We start from the raw sequence: 27,414 nt of genomic DNA, 5'->3' as shown, positions 1-27,414 counted from the left end.
AATTTTTAAAAATTAAATTTGATGGCATTGAGGAAGTACAGCTAATTGGTCGTTGTTCTGCTAGATTTTTGCTTGTAAAGACTTATATGTTCGCCGTAAGCAGTTTCCTGTTTGCTTGGCATATGCGGTGACAATCCATAAATCACAAGGTTTAAGTGTAGACAGTGCATTGGTGAATATTGCAGTTCTGTGTTCAAGGAGGGTATGGCATATGTGGCATTGTCACGAGTTAGAACTTTATCGGGATTGTACTTGATTGAGTGTGATGTCACAAACATTTGTGCGGATCTAGATTGTGTTAAGGAATACAATAGGTTAAAAAGAGAGTATGCGCCACATTTGCCTCAATATCCTTTGTTTGAGAAACGTGTGGTAGGCCGGAAACGAAGAAATGTGACCAATACTAGGGAGGTTGTACCAAAAAGACGAAAAGTTGATGAACCTGAAATTATAAGCAGAAAGAAAAAGGATTCTGTTGAAGATGTTGTTGGTTTTCAATTTGAAAACAGTTCTGGTGTCAACTGCTATGCTAATGTAGTGGTTAATGTTTTGTTTTCTCTAGAAAATGTAAAAGAAGAGATTGTGGTCAATTCGGATCACAGATTTTGCAGTTTGTTAAATTCTGTGTTAGAGAAATGTAGCACTGATAGAACAAAAATAGAAAGTGTGTCTGAAATTCGAAATCTGTTAGACAGATGTTCAGGTCAAACACAATTCTCTCAAAATATTCAGCAAGATTGTCAGGAGTTTTTAATGTATATGCTTGATGTATTGCATGCTGAAGGTGTAGATGTAGATCACCTGTTTGGGCTTTCTTATCAATGGCAGCATGACTGCGAGAACTGTAGGGTATCAAGTACTACTAGTGTAGACTCAGAAAGATTTACATATTTAACTTTGCCAGACAGTAAATCAGTGTCCTTTAATAAGCTAGTAAAAGCAGCTGATCACAACATGGAGTGTAGCCAATGTAAATCTGAAATGATGTCAACATTATTTATACGAACATATGGCCAGTATGTCATTTTAATGTTCCAACGATGTAGGGCTGATGGAACAAAATTGACAACTTTAATAAAAAAATTTGTAGCTTCGCAGTTGTCAATATCAGGAAGGACTTTTGTAACTGCAGCAATTATATGTCATGACGGTCCTTCAATAACATCAGGACATTACACAGCTTATTTAAAGTCTAGAAACCGCTGGTCATTCTGCAACGATTCTGTTTTAACTTTAAAAAAAATATTTGCCGTATGACCTTAAAAATTCTTACCTGGTGTTTTTAAAACCAAAATTTTAGGGAAAGAATCTCGGGATGTGCTCTGAGGAATTTCAAGAGGTTCTAATGGCTCCTACACGATTTGGCCTTGAGGATAAGTGTAGTACAGAGACAATAGTTCCTGGAAAAAAAGAAGATTTTCTTACAGAAAGTGGTGGGCACAGATTAGTTGAAGGACAACAGAGTATTTCCCAAAGCAAATGGTCTTCTTACCATAACACTTGACGTCATGGAAAAATAACTGCACTTTGAATGAGTTCAGAAAAACTGTTTCTTTTTATAAGCTAATTCAAGCAGCCAATCAAAACATGGAGTAGAGGGAATGTAAGTCTGCAATGCTGTCTAGATTATTGGTCCAAACTTTTGATTATAATGTCATTTTAAAAATCCAATTATATAAACCTGATGAAAGTAAGTCTTCAATTTTAATTACAAATGTTGTGGCTACACAGTCGTTGATTTTAGGAAGAAGATTTGTAACTGCAGCTATTATATTGCATGATGGTCATTTGACAAGATCCGCTTATTACACAGGTTATTGAAAATTTAAAAAAATTTGCTGTTTCGGAAATTATTGCCATTTGACTACGATACAATGTTGCCTTTTTACTAAAAAATATTCTTACTTTCTGTTTTCAGAAAAGAGAATTTAGGGTAGGTAACTGGCGTATAATGATTCTAGGGGTTGATATAATTTTATCTACTGTTTTATATTGCTTTGTGATTAAAAGTGATGTAGAGAATTAAATAATTGTAGTAGTCATAGAGGTAGTGTAAGTCTGCTTCATAGTAAGCAGTATCAGTGTCATAGGAAATGTAGAACATGAGTGAGCAAAAAGGGTAAGATATTACTAGTCTAGGATTGTGAAAGTGATCTTGAACGTTTTCTTTCTGAAAGTTGCGGAAATACAAAATGACGGGATTTGCTTACAAGAATTCCAAGAGTTATAAATGGCTCTTACACGATTTGGCTTTGAGGAAACGTGTGGTAGAGAGCGAGAAGTCATTTATTGTATGTAACATATTTTTCAAAACGATGGAGCTTTTCTTTCAGAAAGTGGCGGGCTGAAAAAACAGCACAACCGAGTGTAAGCTGTTCATAGGACATCCTTCGACGTCATGGAAAGTAAGTTACTTTTGAGGAGTTTTGATTTCTGATTGGTTATGTTATATGGGTTTTTTAAACACAATCATTTTGATTGTGTTTTTTTTCCCCGCTGTTATATGATGAATACCTTCAAGTCACTGTTTTTAGTGAAATTTGATACATTCTGAGAACAGCAAAAATAAACCATTTAACATGTATAGTTAATTCTGTACTGTTTGTATTTATGATGTACATTTAGAACTGTGTAGGAGGCATGGAGAAGGTGAGGCTTCTGTAAGTGTCAAAGTTGTTGCATTCAGTGCGTACTCTTTCATATGCTGGACTACATCTGCACAATGAGATACCTAACCAAAGGAAACACAAGTGATGTGATTGTGAAATGAGCAAAAGAAATTGCATATTTTTCAAATACATTACCTGTGTTTCGTAACATTACGAATCAAATTGTGCAGATGAAGTTTAGGCCTCTCCAGGGAAACAGAGGAAGTCTGAACTTTATTGGTTGCCCTGCACATGTATTATCTCCTCTGTACTCTTCAACAAGGCTAAATTTGATCTGCAACCCTGAGTAGGCCTCACCTGAAACAAACGTCTGGATAGGACACACCTTATTGCCATCCTGAAACAATCATTTAAAATGTTAGGAACAGTTTTATGATGATTGTGCACCTCTTTTGCGCTGCCATTGCATCACTTTTGTGAGACAACAGCAGTGCAAAAGATGCACCATGTTCCAAGATAGGCCTCAGTTCATCTGCATCAAGATACTGTTAGTTTAAAATGTATATCTTTAGGACTGTGTAGGGGGCCTGGAGAAGCAGAAGCTTCTGTAAGTGTCAAAGTTGTTGAAAAACTGTTTGTCCTTCAATCTTTTCCCTTGTCTTTTCTAATTTTTAAATACATGTTTTAATATTTTTCAAATGTTTGTTCTCTCTTTCACAGATTGAAAGTATAAAAATAACAAGTGACTAAGTTAATGACAATTATAAGGTAAATGTTTTGTACTCTTTTCGTTACATTTCTATCACATTTAACTACTATTAGTTCCACTGCTTCATTTCTTTAACCCTAACTTTCCTGCCTTTGCTACTTCCCTCATTCCTTTCTCTATTACTTACTTACTTACTCTACTCCTTCCACTCCTTTTCTCAGTCCCTCTCCTCATAGTTCCTCACTCTTGTTCACTCACTCCGTCTCTATTACTCTTAGTGTCTCTGACTGATCACTCTTTCACTACTTGTTCATTATGCTTTCTCTGTGTAGTTGAAGCACACTAAGGGGCATATTATGAACACAGCCAATAAAATTATTGCTGCTTTTATCGGCAGAAAACTGCTGCAAAAGCGGCTGTAGCGGCAGTTTTCTGCCGCAAAAGCGGCTTTAGCGACACATTTCTTCCAATAAAAGCTGCGAAACTTTTATTGCCTATGTTGATAATATGCCCCTATGTTATTTACATTTCTTTGCTGTTTCAATTATTCCTTTTCTGTTACTTCTTCTTTTCTGCTTTCTGTTTTTTCTCTCTGTTATTCCACATGTTTAATCTTATTTTGAACATTCACTCACATTCTCTAAGAAACTCTTCTTTGTTATTCTTCTACTCTCCTTTTTTTCTTTCACTTCCTTATCTATTTTGTTTTTCACAATTATACCCTCTTCCATCTTTTCTTCGGTAAATAAATCTATTAAACAGTATCTCTGGTTTAGTCCCTATAGCTGTCTTTGTTTTAACATTACTCTCTGTTTACTTCCCTTATACTTACTCTTTTTTTTTTTTTCTTTTTTTTTTTTTTGGTTCGCTCCCGGTTCGCGTACCGGCGAGGGAACCGGGAAGCGAACCAAAAGAAATAGAGCTTGCCAGAGTGCTAAACATTCTAGCAATTTTTTTATAAAGGGGAGGTAGTTCTGAAAATAACTTTTTTTTAATGTTTTTGTTGTTTAATATATTTATTTATTTTCTGAACATTTTTTTTTTTTTTTGTATTTTTTGAACAGTTTTATGTTTTTTTTGGTTTTTTGGGGGGGGGAAACAACAAAAAACAGGCATTGGAAAGGGCTCAACAGGAGCAAAAAAAAAAATTTACTTTTTGGGGCGTTTAGAGCACTTGTGGTTTTCAAATGCTCTGTTTATTAAGTTAATGCTCATATTGGCACATGAGAGCAATGTACCACAATATAAACAGGTAATCTTCATATGGACAAAGTTGTCCTGAATGTTTGGCATGGTTTCCCGTGCCTCTGGCCCCGACAGAGATACCTGTGACGATGTCCTGGCCACAGGAGTTGGTGGATTGTCCTGAAGGTCACGCATCTCTGCCCGGCTGTAGTTTAGTGGATGCCACCTCAGCATGTGACGGTGCATAGTATAGTTGCCGTAACTATACTTCTTTTCTGTGCCTCTAGATAAGTCCTCTTTACATATCAGGCACGTCACATATCGAGCATTAACTTTTTTCTGTCCTTCAGGAAATGAAAAAAACTGCCAAATGAAACTAGTTTTATGATGAGATACCCGGGGCTCCTCTTGTAAAAACTGTGTTTCCTGTATCTCCTGTTCCTCTTCTTCATCCTCTTCCTCCTCTGTGTTGGTAATGAACTGTGGAGGTGGTCCTCTCTTCCTATGAGGAGGTGGTGGTGGTGGTGGGGGTGCACCAGCTGAAGCTACTAATGAAGCCATTGCTCAGTGATCACAAAGGGTCTTCCTCTCACAAAGATGAAAGTCAGAGTGAAGAAAGAAGGAGGGGTTTTCATCATTTTGGAAAAAAAATAGGTCTAAACCAATGAAAAGTGTTATTTTTAGGTCACATGACCTAGCCTTACATCATTAGGAAACCAAAAGTGAAATGAACCAATGAAAAGTTTTATTAACAAGTCACATGACCTGTTACGCTTATGTTACGCGCTGCGGAACGCGCCCCGGATCGCTTCCGGGGAGCTGCGCTTCACGCCTCGTTTCGCGCTCCGGAGCACTTCCGGGTGCGCTAACGCTGCGCGTCATAAGACGCATTACGCGGCAACGCGATACGTCGCGCTTTCGCGACGCGCCCCGGATCGCTTCCGGGGAGCTGCGCTTCCGGGGAGCTGCGCTTCGCGCCGCGGTTCGCGTACCGGAGCACTTCCGGGTGCGCTAATGCGGCGCGTCATAAGACGCATTACGCGACAACGCGATACGTCGCGCTTCCGCGACGCGTCACGATGTTGATTTCTAACGCGGCAGTTGCGCAAACGGAACGTTTACTGGTTCGCGGACCGGGTCCCAGCACCACATTGAGCTAACGGGAAGCTTCCCGGTTCGCGAACCGGGAGCGAACCAAAACATAATATAAAAAAAAATAATAATAAACATATAAAATAAATTTTTTGATTTAAAGAAGAATAAATTTTACAGCTATAGATATTAGCTTTTAAAAAACCAATGAAATTCACTGAAAAAACCATAGGTTATAGACCATATATAGTTAGGAATTAGCATTTACAAAACCTTGAAAATTCACTGAAAAAACCATAGGTTATAGACCATATATAGTTAGGAATTAGCATTTAAAAAACCTTTTTTTACTGACACAAAACCATTGAAATTCCATATATAGTTAGTTGTACTAACTATATATCGCGCACCCGCAATCCACTGCTGATCATGTCACATATTACATCATTCATGACATGGTCAGTGACATCACTGATGACATCACTGATGACATCTCAAATGACATCACTGATGACATCACTGATGACAACATCCAGTGACTGTATGTTTCTGTAAAGTTAAAATATGTCTTACATATTGAGGAATGAGTGGATTTATAAGTGTCTGGATGAAGGATTTATTAGGTGCATGACTGACTGTATGAGTGACTGATTAAATGTGTCTCACTGAGTGCATGGGTTAGTGACTAAACTTTCTTAATTTGTGCATCATTATGTCTGTTGTTCTGTAAACTGCTGCATGTGTTGATCAGTAGCTATATGAGTAACTATATGGGTTATTGGTTGATTGCCTAAGTATTTGTATGGGAGACTGAGTGTGTGTGTGGGTGGCTGGGAGGTGTATAACTCTGTGCATAGATGTGTGAACAGTTGATTCACTAGATGTATGGGTTCAAAAGTGCATGTGGAAACACCTGTATGGGCGGTTGACTGTGTGCAAGAGTGTATTGGTGAGTGAATGGATATCTAAGTGCTACATGTCCAAGTAAGTCCATATGTAAAACACAGTACATGTGAGAGTTGACATGTATAAATAACTATGCATAAGAGCCAGTGAATGTGTGAGTGGCTGTATGGATCATTGTGAACTTGTATCAGGGATTGTATAAGAGAGTAAATATGTGTTAGTATATGTTTGAATAAGTAAGGTGTGTATAACTGTATAGTTGAGGAAATGGAGGTGTGATTGATTCTTTGCATGACTGGCTAGGTGTGTGAGTAACTCCATGGATGAGTGACAGTCTGTGAGTGTCTGTTTACACTGAGTGTATCTAAGTTTTTATTAGAGTCTGAAGAGATTCATCGTATTATCACATGAATAATGTCATCAGTGATGTCATCAGTGATGTCTTTTGAGATGTGATCAGTGATGTCATCAGTGATGTCATCGGTGATGTCATTTGAGATGTCATCAATGATGTCATCAGTGATGTCATCAGTGATATCATCAATGATGTCAATTGAGATGTCATCAGTGATGTCATCAGTGATGTCATTTGAGATGTCATCAGTGATGTCATCAGTGATGTCATTTGAGATGTCATCATATATATATACACTGATGACATCATTCATGTGATAATACGATGAACCTCTTCAGACTCTAATATAACCTTAGATACACTCAGTGTAAACAGACACTCACAGACTGTCACTCATCCATGGAGTTATTCACACACTTAGTCAGTCATGCATAGAATCAATCACACCTCCATTTCCTCAACTATACAGTTATACACACCTTACTTATTCAAACATATACCAACACATATTTACTCGCTTTTACAATGCCTGATACAAGTACAGAATGATCCATACAGCCACTCACACATTCACTGGCTCTTATGCACAGTTATTTATATATGTCAAATGTCACATGTACTGTGTTTTACATATGTACTTACTTTGACATGTAGCACTGAGATATCCATTCACTCACCAATGCACTCAGTCAACCGCCCATACAGGTGTTTCCACATGCACTTTTGAACCCATACATCTAGTGAATCAACTGCTCACACATCTATGCACAGAGTCATACACCTCCCAGCCACCCACACACACACACTCAGTCTGCCATACAAATACTTGGGCAACCAATGAATAACCCATATACTTACTCATATAGCTACTGATCAACACATGCAGCAGTTTACAGAACAACAGACATAATGATGCACAAATTAAGACAGTTTAGTCACTAACCCATGCACTCAGTGAGACACATTTAATCACTCACTCATACAGTCAGTCAAGCACCTAATAAATCCTTCATCCAGACACTTATACCTCCACTCATTCTTCAATATGTAAGACATATTTTAACTTTACAGAAACATACAGTCACTGGATGTAGTCATCAGTGATGTCATCAGTGATGTCATTTGAGATGTCATCAGTGATGTCATTTGAGATGTCATCAGTGATGTCATTAGTGATGTCATTTGAGATGTCATCAGTGATGTCATCAGTGATGTCATCAGTGATGTCATCAGTGATGTCACTGACCATGTCATGAATGATGTAATATGTGACATGATCAGCAGTGGATTGCGGGTGCGCGATATATAGTTAGTACAACTAACTGTATATGGAATTTCAATGGTTTTGTGTCAGTAAAAAAAGGTTTTTTAAATGCTAATTCCTAACTATATATGGTCTATAACCTATGGTTTTTTCAGTGAATTTTCAAGGTTTTGTAAATGCTAATTCCTAACTATATATGGTCTATAACCTATGGTTTTTTCAGTGAATATATATATATATATATATATATATATATATATATATATATATATATATATATATATATATATATATATATATATATATATATATATATATATATATATATATATATATATATATATTACCTACTGGCGGTCGCCAGTAGGTATATATAGTTAGGATTTTTTCTCTATGGGTTTTTTGAAAATTCTATGTCTAATAACTTTGGCGTTTGTGGACGGAATTGGCTGAAATTTTCAGGAAAATGGCACATTTTGTTTCTGAGCAGCCCTTGAAAATTTGGGGGGGGTTCGTCAAGGGGGGGCCGAGAAAAAAGGGGGGTCCCAAAACGTGTTTTTAACATTGAGTTTTCCATAGGGCGGTTGGCCTCACTTTTAGCCCGAACGGCTGAATGGATTTGCACGAAACTTGGCAAAATTGTAGGGACTGGTAGCCCGATGTGCCTTTTGTAGGTCTCAATATATGTGCTCCAGTGGATTTTGAGAAATTAACGTTTAAAAAAAGATATATATCTGTAACAGCGGACCGGTTAGCGCTCTGGTTCGCGGACTTTTCGCGCAACGGAGCTTTGTGAAGCGAAGCTGATTGGTTCTCCGGCGTCTGTCAACATTCCAAACAGTCCGTAGCGGCCGCCATCTTGTCTCTCGGTAGGATCGAGAGACAAGAGGAGGTCAAAACAAAGGGGGAAATAACTATAAGGGGGCATAGTAGATCCTCGCTGACCCCCTAGGTTTGATGTGGAGGTTTTAAAAGGGCCCCGCGGGGCAAAAAAAAATAATAAAAATAATAATTGAACGGCTGAATGGATTTGCACGAAACTTGGCAAAATATTAGGGACTGGTAGCCCGATGTGCCTTTGCTAGGTCTCAATATATGTGCTCCAGTGGATTTTGAGAAATTAACGTTCAAAAAAAGATATATATCTGTAACAGCGCTCCGCTTCGCGTAACGGAGGTTTGCGAAGCTGATTGGTCATTCTGTCACTGGGCTATAGTTGGGCTACATCTGGCTGATATTTGGGCTACATTTGTTTTTTTGTGTGTCTGGCGGCCATCTTTGGGCTACATTGGGCTACATTGGGCTTCATTGGGCTACATTCGGCTAATTAGCAAATAGCTCATCGCAAACTAGGAATGGTAAAGAATCGCTATTTATTCCTTAAAGTTCGCTATTTAGGAAATGCAAATAACTTTGATGATACATATGGCGGTTCATCTCTAACAAGATAAGAAGCATAGGGATAGATTTATGATGACTGGCGCATCACCAGGGATGTGTTAGTCATTCTGTGCCGCTGTTCCGTCACCTATGGTGTGCTGCATTTACAATGCGGCGCATCACGGGGCAAAAACAGCACAGATGCGTGATGTATCTGTGCCGTAAAGGTGGCGCATTGCTGGAGTTGTATCGCAAGTGTGATGAAGCTCCAGCAAGGGTCGGGGGTGCCCCTGTCGCAGGGTTTCTGTTCTCACACAGAACTGTGGACAGAGGATTGGAACCTCGGCGAATTAGGGTGTCCCAAAACTCACGTTAGTAATCAAAAACTATTTAGCAAGCTAGGTACAGTGTCACATTGGATATAACAAACTCTCAATGTTTAGACAATCCAGAATATGAACTTATAGTACCTCAGGATACGTGGAACTCATGAACAGTCGGTCGTTATATATTTCTTAGAAACCAGAACATGGAGTTAAGAAGAACACATGTGTATTTGAAATGTTTATTTACTAATGCCGTCTTCTCAGGCGTAGTACCTTAGATAATAAAAGTACACATATTATCAGTAGCAAAATTACCAGCATAGTTACTAGTACATAAAAAGTGAATGGTGATAGTATGTTAACATGCTGTAAATGAATAAGAGTTAGCAACACTTATAAGCAGCCGCGGGCCGTGGAGGGAGTTACGGTGAGGCATGGAGGCGGGGAGGGGGAGAAGCAGGGTGGAGAATACAAGTACACATATTATCAGTAGCAAAATTACCAGCATAGTTACTAGTACATAAAAAGCGAATGGTGACAGTATGTTAACATGCTGTAAATGAATAAGAGTTAGCAACACTTATAAGCAGCCGCGGGCCGTGGAGGGAGTTACGGTGGGGCAGGGAGGCGGGGAGGGGGAGGGGCAAGGTAGAGAGGGCTCCACCCTGCTTCTCCCCCTCCCCGCCTCCCTGCCTCACCGTAACTCCCTCCACGGCCCGCGGCTGCTTATATCTCACCCTCCCTAATACACATATTATATTATTTGCTAAGAAGGTCTCTTTGTGTTGGTTTAGGGCGTGCCCATACTTTAGTGTCTTAGATTTGAAGGAATCACATCAGCATACACCAGCTCTCTCTTCATGTGAACCGCATCAACTGTTGTGTATGTGTGTTCGGCAAAGCAATATAAAACCCGCCTCATGCCCAGAATTGGCAGAAGTTGCACTTATGTTATGAGTATGAAGTCGTGGAGATCAGACCTCATAACAATTCTGTACCGTGTTGTTCTTGAAACTTTAGCACTCGCTGTACAGATATAGTTTAACAAGTAAAGCAGATAGTAGACCAATAACATATTATTCTCATGTAAACCACGATGAACTACTAGGTGGAAAGCTAAAGCAACAACTAAATGTCGTGTGCAGAAGTTGCAAAAAAGGAAAAATGGCGTTTAAACCGGTAATGAGCCCATGCTAACTTAACACGGTGTAAAGATATCCAGGACCTAGATGACACCTCCTCATGATCCGGAAACGAACTGAATAAGATAATAGAAGTGCCATCTCATGAGAGCAGATTGCAAGTTTATATGTGGACGGTCCGCAAGGTAAAGCATTAAAAACTAGGAAAATTCAATGCTAAAGAAAAATAAAACAGCCAAGTACTTTATCGAGTCTTAAGCCAATAGGCAAGGTAAATAATAAAAACTTGACAATTAAGTCAATGAATTGTCAATGAAATGCTAGTACTCAGCATATGAAACATGAAAAAGGTCTATGACATAACTGTGTATGCAAAATAAGCTGCAACAGCCTCCAACAGGAAGTCACCGTCTTCATCCGAAAACAGTTCAGCCATCCAATTTAAAAGCGGAAAAGAACATACGTGCTCTCCCAGCACCGGATCCTCTATCACCATCAGAGGACAGCTCGGTGGGTTTTCAAGAAAGCTGTGTTCCAAGAAAGACTGTGCTGCCGCCAGTAAATTCCAGGGACCAAGTAGTCCATGCATCAATGCCACAGCCATAATCCTTTCGCCAGGACAAATCAACTCGTGAGTAATGATAGGAGTCATCAGCTGATTAAAGTCGACGTCAGGAGAAACCGGTCCGCAGAGACACAAATCAATGGCCCAATCGAAATCACAGGTCAGGCAGTGAAATACAGGCTGGACACAGGTGAAGTAGGAGAACCGAAAAGATAATCCATATGCCGTGCTTAATATCGCCAACGGCATTGTGCCATAATATTCTAGCATGCGATTGCGGAACAGTGTCAGCAGCTGCAGGGTCGGAGGTTGCATAGGAGGGACATCCATATTTAAAAATGTAAAAAAGTACAAGAGCGTCCGCTGGTAATGCAAGTAAAAATGCAATCCACGAACCAGAGTGGAGAAAATGGAATGAAAGGGAGCAGGGATGACTCCAAAGATTTTCTCAAATGAAGTCACGAGACCACTGGTAACAACTTTAAAAAAGTGTGCCAGGGATTTTGTGGAGGATGCGTTAAAGATAGTCGGAAACATGTTGCTGAAATTGAAAGGCAAACCTGTGTACGGGTGTTCGCTATGTGAAGTACGAAAGTTTCACGGGCCGAACTCAAGGCCACCTCTCTCTGAGACAAAAGAGCTCTTATTCTTGTCATGCTGTTGAAACGTGTCCCAAGGTTGGTATTTGTGGCCAGATTGAAAACTCCCTATGTTCATGTGTGGGAGGAAATAGAACATTTCTGCAGCAAATAACCCGTTCACTTACTGTTACGATAAAAGGAATACTTTTAATTAACTCAGAACAATCTTCATTATTGAGCATCAAATAACTACCATTTTCCAACAACTTGAACGTGGGGATGATAGCAGGAACTGGCGTGCCTTGCATCACGCAAGCCATATTTGGTCGCTGTTTGTTGCATGAATCGTGTAACTGTATGTGCCTACACATTAGTGAATGATCTGGCGTCTCAGTGCATTCCTCTCCATTCAGATAAACTTCTTGATCATCTTTGAAACATCTGTATGTGTATGGAAGCGACCAGACCTCATGAACAAAAGCACTACCTAAAGGTTCATAAAGACCTATTGGTATATATTTCATACAATTTGAAAACTTATATAAAGCAAAAGGCAGCGTTATTAAACCGTCGATAAGGCATGTTGCCAAAAAACCCGCAATCCTCTGCTGATGATGTCACTGAGCATGTCATGAATGATGTAATATGTGACATCATCAGTAGTGGATTATGGGTAATAGTATCTCTAGTTTACTCCCCTATAGCTGTCTTTCTTTTAACATAAGTGTGTGTTTCCTTCCCTTATACTTACTGTTTTTGGTTCGCTTCCAGTTCGCGTACCAGCGAGCGAACTAGGAAGCGAACTAAGAGAAATAGAGGTTGGCACAGTTCCAAATATTGTACCAATTTTTTAATAACGGGGAGGTAGTTCTGAAAAGAACTTTTTTTTTTATTTTTCTGAACATTTTTTTACTGTAAGGTTCCCGATTCGCGAAGCGGGAACGAAGAAAAAAAAATATTTAAAAAAATAATTATTCATAAACATATAAAATATATTTTTGGATTTAAAGAAGAATAAATTTTACAGCTACAGATATTAGCTGTTAAAAAACCAATGAAATTCACTGAAAAAACCATAGGTTATAGACCATATATAGTTAGGAATTAGCATTTACAAAACCTTGAAAATTCACTGAAAAAACCATAGGTTATAGACCATATATAGTTAGGAATTAGCATTTACTAAACCTTATTTTACTCACACAAAACCATTGAAATTCCATATATAGTTAGTTGCACTAACTATATATCGCGCACCCGCAATCCACTGCTGATGATGTCACATATTACATCATTCATGACATGGTCAGTGACATCACTGATGACATCACTGATGACATCTCAAATGACATCACTGATGACATCATCTAGTGTCTGTGTGTTTTTGTAAAGTTTAAATACGTTTTACATATTGAAGAATGACTGGATGTATGGAAGACTGAGTGTGTGTGTGGCTGGCTGGGAGGTGTGTGACTCTGTGCATATCAATGTGTACTTGTATCAGTGATTGTATAAGAGAGTAAGTATGTGTTAGTATATGTGTGAAAAGTATGGTGTTCTGTGTTTAACTATAGATGAGGAAATCGAAGTGTGATTGATTCTTCACAGGACTGACTAGGTGTATGAGTGCATATGATAGTGTTCTAATAATAACTGACTGTATGTATGAGTAATTGTATGGGTGAATGAGTGAATGTGTGTGTAGACGTACGAATCAGTGAGTGCGTATGTAGTAACTGGTATTGGTGTGTCATGATGTCATCAGTGATGTCATTTGAGATGTCATCAGTGATGTCATTTCAGATGTCATTAGTGATGTCATCAGTGATGTCACTGAAGTATGGTGTTCTGTGTTTAACTGTATAGATGAAGAAATGGAAGTGTGATTGATTCTTTACAGGACTGACTTGGTGTGTGAGTAACTCCATGGATGAGTGGCAGTGTGTGACTGTCTGCATAGGTGTATGAGTGCATATGATAGTGTTGTAATAATAAGTGACTGTATGTATGAGTTATTGTATGGGTGAATGAGTGAATGTGTGTGTAGACGTAGGAATCAGTGAGTGCGTATGTAGTAACTGGTATTGGTGTGTCATGATGTCATCAGTGATGTCATTTGAGATGTCATCAGTGATGTCATCAGTGATGTCATTTGAGATGTCATCAGTGATGTCATCAGTGATGTCACTGACCATGTCATGAATGATGTAATATGTGACATCATCAGCAGTGGATTGCGGGTGCGCGATATATAGTTAGTGCAACTAACTATATATGGAATTTCAATGGTTTTGTGTGAGTAAAATAAGGTTTAGTAAATGCTAATTCCTAACTATATATGGTCTATAACCTATGGTTTTTTCAGTGAATATATATATATATATATATATGTATATATTACCTACTGGCAGTCGCCAGTAGGTAGTTATAGTTAGGACTTATTATCTTTAGGAAAACCGCAACATTCTATTGGCAATAACGTTGGTGTTGATTGATTAATCTTCTTGAAACTTTCCAAACTTTTGGCCAGCTCAGTTCTGCTCTTTCCCTGAAAGTTTGGGGGTGATTGGTCAAGCGGGGGCCGATAAAAAAGGGGGTCCCAAAACATGTTTTCCCCATGCAATTTCTCATAGGACCTTTAGACACGGCTACAGCCCGAACGGCTGAACCGAATTACACCAAATTTGGAAGAGAGGTAGTCCTCAGTTCTGACTTGTGCCTTGTGCAGTAGTTTCTGAGAAAATTATGGTTAAAGTCATTTATATATCTAAGGGCACGGTGGATCTGTGGATTGTGCGAGGATTCGCATCGTATTATAATCGCACCATCCCGATCACGCACTCAATGCTAATTGGTTGTCAAGCTGTTGTAAACATTCAAAACCAGGAACTGTTGGCAGCCATTTTGTGCCTCGGTAGAAGCGAGGCTGAGTAAAGTCAGTGGAATATGAGTGCAAAACGTGAACAGGGGCAGGGTAGACACACCCTGACCCCTAGGCCTGCTCAGGGGGTCCCATAAGGACCCATAGGGCAAAAAAGTAAGAAAATATTTTTTTGTTTTTTAAAAGTCGCGGGATGCACGTAGGATCCGCGCATTTCGCTGCCGAAAAAAACAAAGCATGTATTTTTGAGATATACATCAAGCTTATGTGTTTAGATCTTGGGTGGTTCTAAAAATAGCCCTTGTGTTTATTGAGAGATTTTAGAACCTACAAGTAAGTACCGATGCAGAGTCTAAAGTTCATGAGGAAGACTCAGTTCCCTTCATTTATAAAATGTACAGCATCTCTCCTATAGATGCCATGCATATTGAAACGCAGATTGTTGTGGTAGATGGACCGCATTCCATAGTCTCTTTGGCTCAAGAAAATATAGTTGTGTCTCACAATTCACACTCTAAGCATCATGAAAGGAGGTCTTGATGCACTCAGATGGTCTCTGAAAAAAGTGACTTTGAAAACTAAGATTTTTCTAAAATGGTGGATAAGATGCAGTGTTGAAAAAAACAGAAAAGAAATGATTGGTTGTTTGACAACATTCTACACTGAAAACTAGGGTGCAATGTTTCTTTATTTTAAAAGCATGATTCCTATTGATTATCAAAACATGATTGAAAATAACATTAGGTAGGATAAGCTGGTATATTGTGAAGTCAAGCACACTTGCTGTTTTATTTAGCAACATTGGGTGATGAACTTTTGCGTTCTTCGGAAGCCGGCATTGCTTTTTCGCATAGGGAGATGCTAATTTGTATGTGGAAATGCAATCTGCTTTGGATTTTGAAAGTGAGAACAGATTTCACTGCTCTGTCTTTCAAATAGGAAACTAAGTTTGCTATGGGAGGGCGGGAGTTGTGAGAGTCCAGCCCTGTCAAAGCAAAGAGCAGTGCCCCGGGGGTAGGCACCCCGGGACACTGTAGGTGCCGGCGTGGCGGTACCCAGGGCCCTCGAGGGCACCAGGCAGAGGGCCACGCAGTGTGCCTCCAGAAATACACAATTTCCCGGGGGTGTGGTGGTTCCCAGGGCTTGAGGGGGGTCGTTGAGGCCCACACACTTCTAATTTTGTTGGGGGGGTTGGACGCAAAAATGGTGCAAGGGGGCTGTAAATCTGGTACACAGTGTTCTGTTTTACCTTGCTTTCCTTTCTGTCATGTAGAGGATCCTGGCTAAATATAACGGTTTCTGTACAGCCAGTACCTTTCAACTCTACTCCCAAACTGCTTACTGCCTGTTACCATAGTAACAGTTCATGGAACACCTACGTGAGCACAGAGGTTAGAAGTTCACCACACTATGTTGCTAATGGTGTTGTAGTTTTAAAACTTTTCCATAGGAACCGTTAGTTGTAGCAATACACTCTGGTAAAGAGATAGCCTCAGAATTATACTTCAAATTATAAATATAATTTCTATTGGCGGACTGCTACCCCTCAATAAAAAAGACGTATACACTTTTTAAAATTCACTTTTATTAAAACAATAAATAACTGGAAACATAACTAAAAGATAACAGTACAATACATAACTACAACCATAACTTTAACAGAACAATATAATAAACAACATGCGACATGGACTCCAATAGAAGTGCGGTAGGTAATCGGCTAAACAAAAAAGAAAATTAGTGCTTAAAATTAGATCGATATGATTAAATGAGGTAAAACATTACAAGTCAAAGTAACACTTGACGATATTTACTTATGTTTGTACGTGTGCACTGTGCCTGATACATTTCACTTGTCTTATAGGCTTGCATTCAAACGGTGTCTGTATAGAAGTGCCTACTGCGTCATATTTACATTCCAGATCAACAGGACTTTAAAATGATTCAGAAATGAGACAGAATTAGGTGAGAAATCAAGTCATTATGCAGGACAATATTCTTTAGGGGTTATTTACAAGACTCTTGCGCCACTTTTATGTTGCTTTTCTCATGTTGAAAGTGACGCAAAAGTGGCGCAAGGGGTTTGTAAATAAGCTCTTTTATTTCTAATACATCTAATCTGAGATATTGTATATCTAGGCCGCTCTGCTTACTTTGTGTAAACACTGTGACCAACAGAGTTCACAACTTCAACTCAGCTTTGGTTCTACACATCAGAGTGGACAGCAGCATCCATAACTTTAAAAGATAAAGAGAAACAATGTGAGAGAGAGAGTGGGAGAGAGAGAGATAAAGATAGAGAAAATGACATTAAAACTGTGAGAGAGAGAAAGTTATAGATGGAGCAGATTTACAAAACCCAGCCTCCACCACCCATGGACCTTCCTCCCCGTTGTTGCCAACTCCTTTGTTATGCCTTATCAATCAAATCTCTTCACATGACCTTGGGTGTACCCGCTCTCAAAACGCTTCCACTGGCCATTGTACATGCACACTTTGGTCCACCCTTTTTATCCATTTTTGCACTTTGAGATATAACGTCCTATCTCTGTTCTTCATCTCCTACTTTCTTCTTTCAAATTCTCTTGGAAAGAAAAGTTACTTGCCGCATATGCAAGACTGCTTTCTAGAGGATACCCCAATAAAAAGTACCGGAGTGGAACTGCAAGTATGCGGAAGCACTTGCAGATCATACATCTGATCAACTTTGCAAGGGAAGAGTTAAGGAGATTGAGAGAGGCTCCTCCTGTTTAATGAGAAGGCCCAAGTGCCAGTGGAGCAACACCATCAACTTCTACTGCACGGCCTAATATTCGTCCCCAATTTGGAACCCGTTAAGAGAAAAAGTAAGAAGGTTGGGAGCTCTTTATGCCATCCTAATACCTAATCATCCATTAGTTATACAGAGATCCACCCTGTATCAGACCCATCCGTACAAGTGTGAATTGGAGATTATCTGCCACCAAAAACCCCTCAGGTACATATATCCGTTACTTTTTAACTTCGTTGACTAGTCATATTGAGAGAATTTACCTTAACGTTATCAGTTAAAAATTTGTGAATCTCTTTGGTTCCATATAGTACAGAAAAACTCTAAATGTAAGAAAGAAGTACATTAGCTCATCATAACAGCAATGGTAAAAATTGTAGTACCTAATTTGCAATATTTTCTACATGTTTTCAGGGGTTTACCGATAGAGTACATAGGACAGTCACAACTGTTCAAAACAAGTTGTAATGGCAGGATGAGAAACATAATTTTAAATTCACAAACATAATGGAAATATCTTTCTATACTATGTTCAAATTTTAAGCTGTGCCTTTTTATAAAAAAAATTAAAAGACAAAACAAAGTACCAAGTAATCCGAAGTTTATGACACCACTAGGGTATTATACATTTTCTAACATAAAATGTTAAAGACAAACCTGATGACTCCATTAGGTCCATTGCAATTTTCATTGAGCTTCTCACAACTAGTACGTTCCATGTTTGAGACATCGGTGCAATGAGCTAGAAAAGGAGGATATACTTTCTTCAATCTCGGCAATTGGCTGCTGACTTATGTAACATTCTGCAAACTGAAAAAAGAGTAAAAAATGTATATGTTGTACAAATGGCCAAGCTTAATTTTAATGTACATAAAAACAATTGTTCTCAATAGGAGAGGGGTTGAAAAGCAATCATCAGAGGTTTCAAACCAACTGTGTTAGGACCATACTAATGGTTAGACAAAATCATATGTGAATACCTATATGCTTCCGATGGGCGTGATGGACGCGCTTGGTAGGCGTTCATTATTGTCATTGCTAAAAGCCCTCTTTCCTATATACAATTATTCTAACGAAAACAGGTATTAACATAAAATAACCTAAAGTAATGTATCTTCAACAAATTAATGTTTTTGGAAGTATCATTACCAGAATGCAAAACACATCACAATTATAGCTGTTTTGTTATCTTTGGTAAGATTCTATCACTAACTGCCATTGGTCATTTTCGGGACGCTTCAATATCAGTAGGAAAACCTTTTAGAGACATACGAATGGTTATGTTAAATTTTTCGCTTTGATTCAACATGTCGAGATTATAAGTTGTACGTAAAGGCATTATTATAGCATTATTGATTAATTTTACAAGCTTTTCTTGCATATCGGCAATACGGTATGGTCCAGTAAACTTATGCTCCAAAATGCCTCCTTTTCTTGTTGTTTGCTTGTTATACTAGTGTAAGATAAGATGTATCAGATTGTCACGTGGATGATGTCATCAGTGATGTCATTTGAGATGTCATCAGTGATGTCATCAGTGATGTCACTGACCATGTCATGAATGATGTAATATGTGACATCATCAGCAGTGGATTGCGGGCGCACGAGTTATAGTTAGTACAACTAACTATAACGGGGGAATTTCAATGGTTTTGTACAAGTGAAATGTCCTACTAACTATAACACTCCTGAAACCTGTGTTTTTTTCAGTGAATTTCTGAGGTTTTTTAAATGCAAATTCCTAACTATAACTTGTCTGAAACCTATGTTTTTTTCAGTGAATATATATATTTATGGCGAATATTTGGATTTATCCAGAAATATGGTTTTGTGCTGTTTAAATTGCATTAACATTCAGTGGTAGTATTTTTTCACTGTTTACTTATCACATGATACATGATGTCACTGTGAGGGGGTGTCTATCTAACACTGCATAAAAAGCATTTCGTCTATTTCCATGTTGCAGCGTGATCAAGGGCATAACTTGCCAGAAACGTGTAGCTGATCTCTGTGGATAAAATAAACTACTTATGCTGATTCGTTTGTGGTCCGTCTCCCTTGTTTGCTGGTGTGCGAGGCTGTGACCTGAGACGCCTAAAAATTCGAGGAGGAGCTACATTGGTACATATATATATATATATATATATATATATATATATATATATATATATATATATATATATATATATTACCTACTGGCGGTCGCCAGTAGGTATATATAGTTAGGATTTTTTCTCTATGGGATTTTTGAAAATTCTATGTCTAATAACTTTGGCGTTTGTGGACGGAATTGGCTGAAATTTTCAGGAAAATGGAACATTTTGTTTCTGAGCAGCCCCTGAAAATTTGGGGGGGGTTCGTCAAGGGGGGGCCGAGAAAAAAGGGGGTCCCAAAACGTGTTTTTAACATTGAGTTTTCCATAGGGCGGTTGGCCTCACTTTTAGCCCGAACGGCTGAATGGATTTGCACGCAACTTGGCAAAATTGTAGGGACTGGTAGCCCGATGTGCCTTTGCTAGGTCTCAATATATGTGCTCCAGTGGATTTTGAGAAATTAACGTTCAAAAAAAGATATATATCTGTAACAGCGGACCAGGCAGCGCTCCGGTTCGCGGACTTTACGCGTTACGGAGCTTTGTGAAGCGAAGCTGATTGGTTCTCCGGCGTCTGTAAACATTCCAAACAGTCCGTAGCGGCCGCCATCTTGTCTCTCGGTAGGATCGAGAGACAAGAGGAGGCCAAAGCGAAGGGGCAAATGACCATAAGGGGGCATAGTAGATCCTCCCTGACCCTCTAGGTTTGATGTGGAGGTTTTAAAAGGGCCCCGCGGGGCAAAAAAAAAAAAATAATAATAATCGAACGGCTGAATGGATTTGCACGAAACTTGGCAAAATTGTAGGGACTGGTAGCCCGATGTGCCTTTGCTAGGTCTCAATATATGTGCTCCAGTGGATTTTGAGAAATTAACGTTCAAAAAAAGATATATATCTGTAACAGCGGACCAGGCAGTGCTCCGGTTCGCGGACTTTACGCGTTACGGAGCTTTGTGAAGCGAAGCTGATTGGTTCTCCGGCGTCTGTAAACATTCCAAACAGTCCGTAGCGGCCGCCATCTTGTCTCTCGGTAGGATCGAGAGACAAGAGGAGGCCAAAGCGAAGGGGCAAATGACCATAAGGGGGCATAGTAGATCCTCCCTGACCCTCTAGGTTTGATGTGGAGGTTTTAAAAGGGCCCCGCGGGGCAAAAAAAAAAATAATAATAATAATCGAACGGCTGAATGGATTTGCACGAAACTTGGCAAAATTGTAGGGACTGGTAGCCCGATGTGCCTTTGCTAGGTCTCAATATATGTGCTCCAGTGGATTTTGAGAAATTAACGTTCAAAAAAAGATATATATCTGTAACAGCGCTCCGCTTCGCGTACTTTTCGCGTAACGGAGCTTTGCGAAGCTGATTGGTTCTCCGGCGTCTGTAAACATTCCAAACAGTCCGTAGCGGCCGCCATCTTGTCTCTCGGTAGGATCGAGAGACAAGAGGAGGCCAAAGCGAAGGGGCAAATGACCATAAGGGGGCATAGTAGATCCTCCCTGACCCCCTAGGTTTGATGTGGAGGTTTTAAAAGGGCCCCGCGGGGCAAAAAAAATAATAATAATAATAATCGAACGGCTGAATGGATTTGCACGAAACTTGGCAAAATTGTAGGGACTGGTAGCTCGATGTGCCTTTGCTAGGTCTCAATATATGTGCTTCAGTGGATTTTGAGAAATTAACGTTCAAAAAAAGATATATATCTGTAACAGCGCTCCGCTTCGCGGAGATAAAATTATCTCTGTATTACCTAGCTGTTGCTAACACCAGTTAGCGACCGCTAGTAGGAGATAGCGACCATCTTGGGCCCCACTTTGCATGTCAGTGATATTTATCACTAATGACATGCAAAGTGGGCATGCCAAGATGTTAGCGACTGGAAACAGTCGCTAACATCGCTATCTCCTATTACCAACTTTTGGAGATATTCGCGCTAAGCGCGAATATCTCCAAAAGCTACCACCTGCCCTGAGCAGTTCTTAGCCATGTTATCCAATGGGAGGTGGATAACATGGCTAAGAGCATTAGCTCGGTAATGCATGAATATCGCTGAGTTTTCAGCGATATTAATGCATTGCGGTCGTTTTTTATGGCATTTGCGATAAACCTTGCTAATAGCAAGGTTTATCTGCGATAATTTCTGACGATGCTTAGCGGTAAAAAATTCGTTGCTAAGCATCGTTAGGGATAAATATCGCTTAACTTTGGTAATATGCCCCAACGTCTGTTAACGTTCCATTCGAAGGAAATCAGGAAGTGTTGAAAAACATTGTCTGCGCCATCTTGCCTTTTTTCAAATGCCACACTTTTGTCGTGCCAGGCAGTCATTTTAGATGCCTTGACCAGACCCACTCTCTGCACGCTGTTGATCCTTAGCATGGCTCCCCACCCTCGCAAGCATCTCCCCCAGGCACTGGTCACCCTCGTTCTCTGTCTTATGCATGGGTAATAAACCTCCCCCCATCTGCGCTGCTCTTCCCTGAGAATCACACCCTGTGCCCGCCCGACACCTCCCTTTCGCCCTATTCACTACCGCACCCTCTGACACTCCTTTTCCTCTGTGTCCGATTGTCCAGGCCGGTCCTAGGCTATCAGCTAGCCCTGCAGATGTAGTTTATGGCCCCAGCTGTAAAGAATCACCCCTCTTCAAAGGAGTTATAGTCGATCAAGGCCCACACTCGATGAGATCCGTCACAGCACACGCGTTCCTACTATCTGAAAACCATCCTGTATTGTGATTGGGGAGGGGACCGAGCCTGAAGCGGAAGATTCCAGGGATGACTCTTTGTACATCAAAGTTTTTACAATTATGTGTCACATTAAAAATATATAGCACTCCAACAAAGTAGTAAGATTATAAAACTTTAATAACTTATAAATATATACAACAAAACAAAAACAGTAAAAACATTTTTAGGGAAAAACAACGAAGTAGCGGTCGGCTGTGCGAATAGTCCCAACGCAGCACAACGTCCAGATTTCTGGACGGCACCCAGGTGATGTTGCCTGGGTGCCGCACTGATTTCGGCATCCGGCGTGGGGCGTCGCGGGGGGTGGGTCATCAGTAGCAAACTGTTGTGCGAATAGTTCCAAGGCAGCAGAACGATGGCACCAAGGTGATGTCCAGTAAGTTGCCGCAGTGGTTTTGGTATCCTGCAATGCTGCTCCGAATAACGGCGTGGGGCGCCCCGGGGGGGGGAGGCGGCGTGAACGGGCCTCTCCAGGTGGAGTCTCGTCTGTTGTAGTGGGGCGCCCCTTTACCGTTTCAGTTGCCATTCCGTCCGCTTTTGGTCCACTGTGTCAAAAGCCGCAATTCAGCTGAGTTGCGCCCACTCTTGCGGTGCAGCGATAGGCGGCTGCCACAGGACTCTCAAAATGGCGGCAGGCTCTTTTCTTTTTGGGCCTGGTCCACTGAAATGGCCCTGGGACACCTTGGAAATCGGACGCTTGTCTGCTAGGTCTTGGACCCCATTCTCGAAAGCGTCCCCTCCGCCTTGAGGATTCAACAAAGGTTTTGGGGGCCCCCGACTCCTGCAGGCTTCTGGTGGGGAGCGGCTGCCATGATTGCTCGCGGAATGACCACGACGGAGCCACGAGATGGTGGTGCTTTCATGGTGACGCCAGCTTCAGTGTGAAACATCCAGAAACAAGGTGGGGCTTTCATCGTTTGGGAAAAAAAAAAGTTTTCATCCAATGAAAAGTGTTATTTTTAGGTCATATGATCAAGCCTTCCATCATTAGGAAACCAAAAGTAAAATGAACCAATGAAAAGTTTTATAAACAAGTCACATGACCTGTTATGCGGCATAGGGTATAAAATGCGGAGAAAATACGTTGGCACGTGAGGCGGCGTCAGTAGCGGACCGATGTGCGAATAGGCCGAAGGCAACACAACGCGCCAAGATCCGGATGGCACCGAGGTTGTGTCCAGCAAGTTGCAGCACTGGTGTGGCCATCCTACAATGCTGAAAGTCGGCGTGGGGCGCCCCGTTGGCCTGTGAGTTCGCGTCAGTAGCGGACCGATGTGCGAATAGGCCGAAGGCAGCACAACGCGCCAAGATCCGGATGGCACCGAGGTGGTGTCTAGTAAGTTGCCGCACTGGTGTGGCCATCCTACAATGTTGAAAGTCGGCGTGGGGCGCCCCGTTGGCCTGTGAGATGGCGTCAGTAGCGGACCGATGTGTGAATGGGGCCAAAGGCAGCGCAACAATATTTTCGGAATAGAAGACACCACAAGGCGCTGAGCTGCCAAGATCCGGATGGCACCGAGGTGGTGTCTAGCAAGTTGTGGCACTGGTGTGGCCATCCTACAATGCTAAAAGTCAGTGTGGGGCGCCCTGTTGGCCTGTGAGATGGTGTCAGTAGCGGACCGATGTGCGAATGGAGCCAAAGGCAGCGCAACAATATTTTCTGACTAGAAGACACCACAAGGAGCTGAGATGCCAAGATCCGGATGGCACCGAGGTGATGTCTAGCAAGTTGCTGTACTGGTGTGGCCATCCTACAATGCTGAAACTCGGCGTGGGGCGCCCCATTAGCCTGTGAGATGGTGTCAGTAGCGGACCGATGTGCGAATGGGGCCAAAGGCAGCGCAACAATATTTTCTGAATAGAAGACACCACAAGGCGCTGAGATGCCAAGATCCGGATGGCACCGAGGTGGTGTCTAGTAAGGTGCACTGGTGTGGCCATCCTACAATGCTGAAAGTCGGCGTGGGGCGCCCCGTTGGCCTGTGAGATGGCGGCAGTAGCGGACCGATGTGCGAATGGGGCCAAAGGCAGCGCAACAATATTTTTGGAATAGAAGACACCACAAGGTGCTGAGATTTGGTTAGCACCGAGGTGGTGTCTAGCAAGCTATGCAGCTGAGTTGCGTGCGCACTTGCGGCGAATAGGTCGAAGGCAGCACAACAATGTTTTCTGAATAGAAGACACCACAAGGCGCTGAGATTCGGTTACCACCGAGGTGGTGTCTAGCAAGTTGCTGCACTGGTGTGGCCATCCTACAATACTGCTCCGAATAACGGCGTGGGGTGCCCGAAGGGGGGGGGGAGGCGGCGTGAACGGGCCTTCCTAGGTGGAGGCTCGTCTGCTGTAGTGGGGCGCCCCTTTACCGTTTCAGTTGCCATTCAGCTGAGTTTTGGCCGCTCTTGATGCTACAGCGACAGGCGGCTGCAACAGGACTCTCAAAATGGCGGCCTGTTCTTTGGATTTGGGCCTGGTCCACTAAAATGGCCCTGGGACACCTTAGAACTCGGACGCTCGATTTTTTTTTCCTTTCCTCTACATGCAAAAAAAGGTAAATGCCCGGTACGTTATACGCTTCATCTGCCACGATGTACTCTCCAGAGGAACCGAAAAAAAATATAGTTATGGTAACTATACCATGCATCGTCATATGGAGAGGTGGCACCAATTAATTATAGTGCTGCATAAAAGAGAGATTTGGAGGAGAACCCCCGACCTGCCAGTACATTCATCAAAGAAGTGGCACTGACAGCATCAGAGGCAAGGGAAACGGTCCCAAATATTTAGAAGAACTTTGGAAAGATTAAAATGACATGTTTAGATTGTGGCAAATTAATTTCATGTGGACAGATGAGTGTTACTCTATAAATACAGCATATGAACATCATCATAGTCGATGGTTGGTAGAGACATTTTGACTATATCCTGGACCTGCCCGTCCTCCCCCAAAATGACGCCGGAATAAATGGGACTCGTAACTCCTTGTTGTGTACTGGTTGCAGAACCTTGAAATCACGAGATACGTATGCAGTTTTGAAGCACATGGCGGGCGGGGACGAGAATTGATTGAGTATTTCGACATCCCTATTGATATTAAGTTCTGATGTGTTATTGATTACTGTACTATTGAAAGTTCGAATTAACGTCACGCATGGTACTTGCCCGCAAATGTATATCTAGATAATTTTATTGTAACTGGCCCTGTCGTATTTTAATTATAAAATGTACGTCCACCGATTCCGCAACTGTTAGACACCTTAGTTCTTGCAACCTAATGGCCTGCCCGTTACGTTCCTCTACAGTGTAAATGTCTACTCATCATATACGATTACAGTTTCCTCCGTGGCTGGCCCACGTGGTTATAGGCTCGTATTTGTATAATGAAATTTTCACAATAAAGGTTTTTAAAAGAAAACATGGTAGTAGTATATACATTGGTAAAGTTTTTAATAATAGTCACTGTTTTAGAATCATTAAAAGGCAAGTGAAATAAAGCAGACCAATTACATGAAGGGTAAAAGGTATAATACGCAGGAACGCAGTAAAGATAAATGGTCAAGGGCTGTTGTGTTTTCTACTCCTGCAACATAAAGTGATCGATAAGAATCTCATATTCAGGCGTATCGGCGACTAAGACAGCAGGTCGACCCTCTTTTGCTCAACGGCTCCGTCATGGGATGAAGAAACGCCCTTTTTCTCGAAAAAAGAATATATTTTACTTGCAGGACAGTTGTAAATTTTCCGGGAAAGTACATTAGCCTGGAACATTATAACATATATTTAAGAAAAAATAATGTTCGGAAGTAATAAAAAGCGTAATTTTTAGGTCATATGACCAAGCCTTTCATCATTAGAATAAGAAAAGTAAAATGAACCAATGAAAAGTTTTATTAACAAGTCACATGACCTGTTATGCTTACGTTACGCGCTGCGCGTCGCGCCCCGGATGACTTCCGGATGCGCTAACGCGGCGCATCATATGACGCATTACGCGACAACGCAGGTCCAGAATATAGTCAAAATGTCTCCACCAACCAGCGGTCGGAACACAACCCCTTTCAGCAGGCTAAATAGTTCTGTTAAATGACAACAGAAGGGACAGGCAACAAGAACCATCAGTCAAAGAGGGGAGGGCTAGTTCTTCTCTACCGGGTTACATTGGGGCGCTACCGGAACTGATCGAATTGGTAGTCTACAGTGTTTCTGGATGTTTCAGACTGAAGCTGGGGTTAGCATGAGAGCACCACCATTTCGTAGCTCCGTCGTGGCCATTCCGCGAGCAATCATGGCAGCCGCTCTTTATCGTTATTTTGGGCGGGGTGGGTGGCGGAGCCGAGCTGTATTGCAGCCATCATGGTGTGGAGTTCAGTTCATCTCACTAGTTTCGTATTTATCATGAGGGGTTGTTCTTAATGTTTCTATTTTAGCGAGGTCAAAAAGAGATCCCATTAGTGGCCTACTGATTTTGCTCGATTCCTTTTGTTTTTTTACACGATTTTTCGTTATCTGCAAAGACTAAACAGAGTATTGCGACTCTGTGTTTGTTTGTAAATAGAGAATGAACCAAAGAGAACCAATTCTAAAACAGTAAATGCTTGGATAACAATCAATCAAATGGAGAGAGAAGCAGGCACGACGTATTACAACGGGGGCAAAGGCCTGCGTTAACTACCTTTCACTATCTGCAAAGAGAGAGTACTCCTAATAGAAATGAGGGGGGGGGGCAGCATTCAAAGCAGATCAGTGTGCATAAACACGAAAATGTTTTTACTTACCACGTACTTGACATTCGACAGCTTATGATATTTGCTAATT

The sequence above is a fragment of the Lissotriton helveticus genome, chromosome 5_1 (assembly GCF_964261635.1).
Source record: "Lissotriton helveticus chromosome 5_1, aLisHel1.1, whole genome shotgun sequence".
In the NCBI taxonomy this organism is placed as follows: Eukaryota; Metazoa; Chordata; class Amphibia; order Caudata; family Salamandridae; genus Lissotriton; species Lissotriton helveticus.
Note: the sequence above shows the minus strand (reverse complement) of the source record.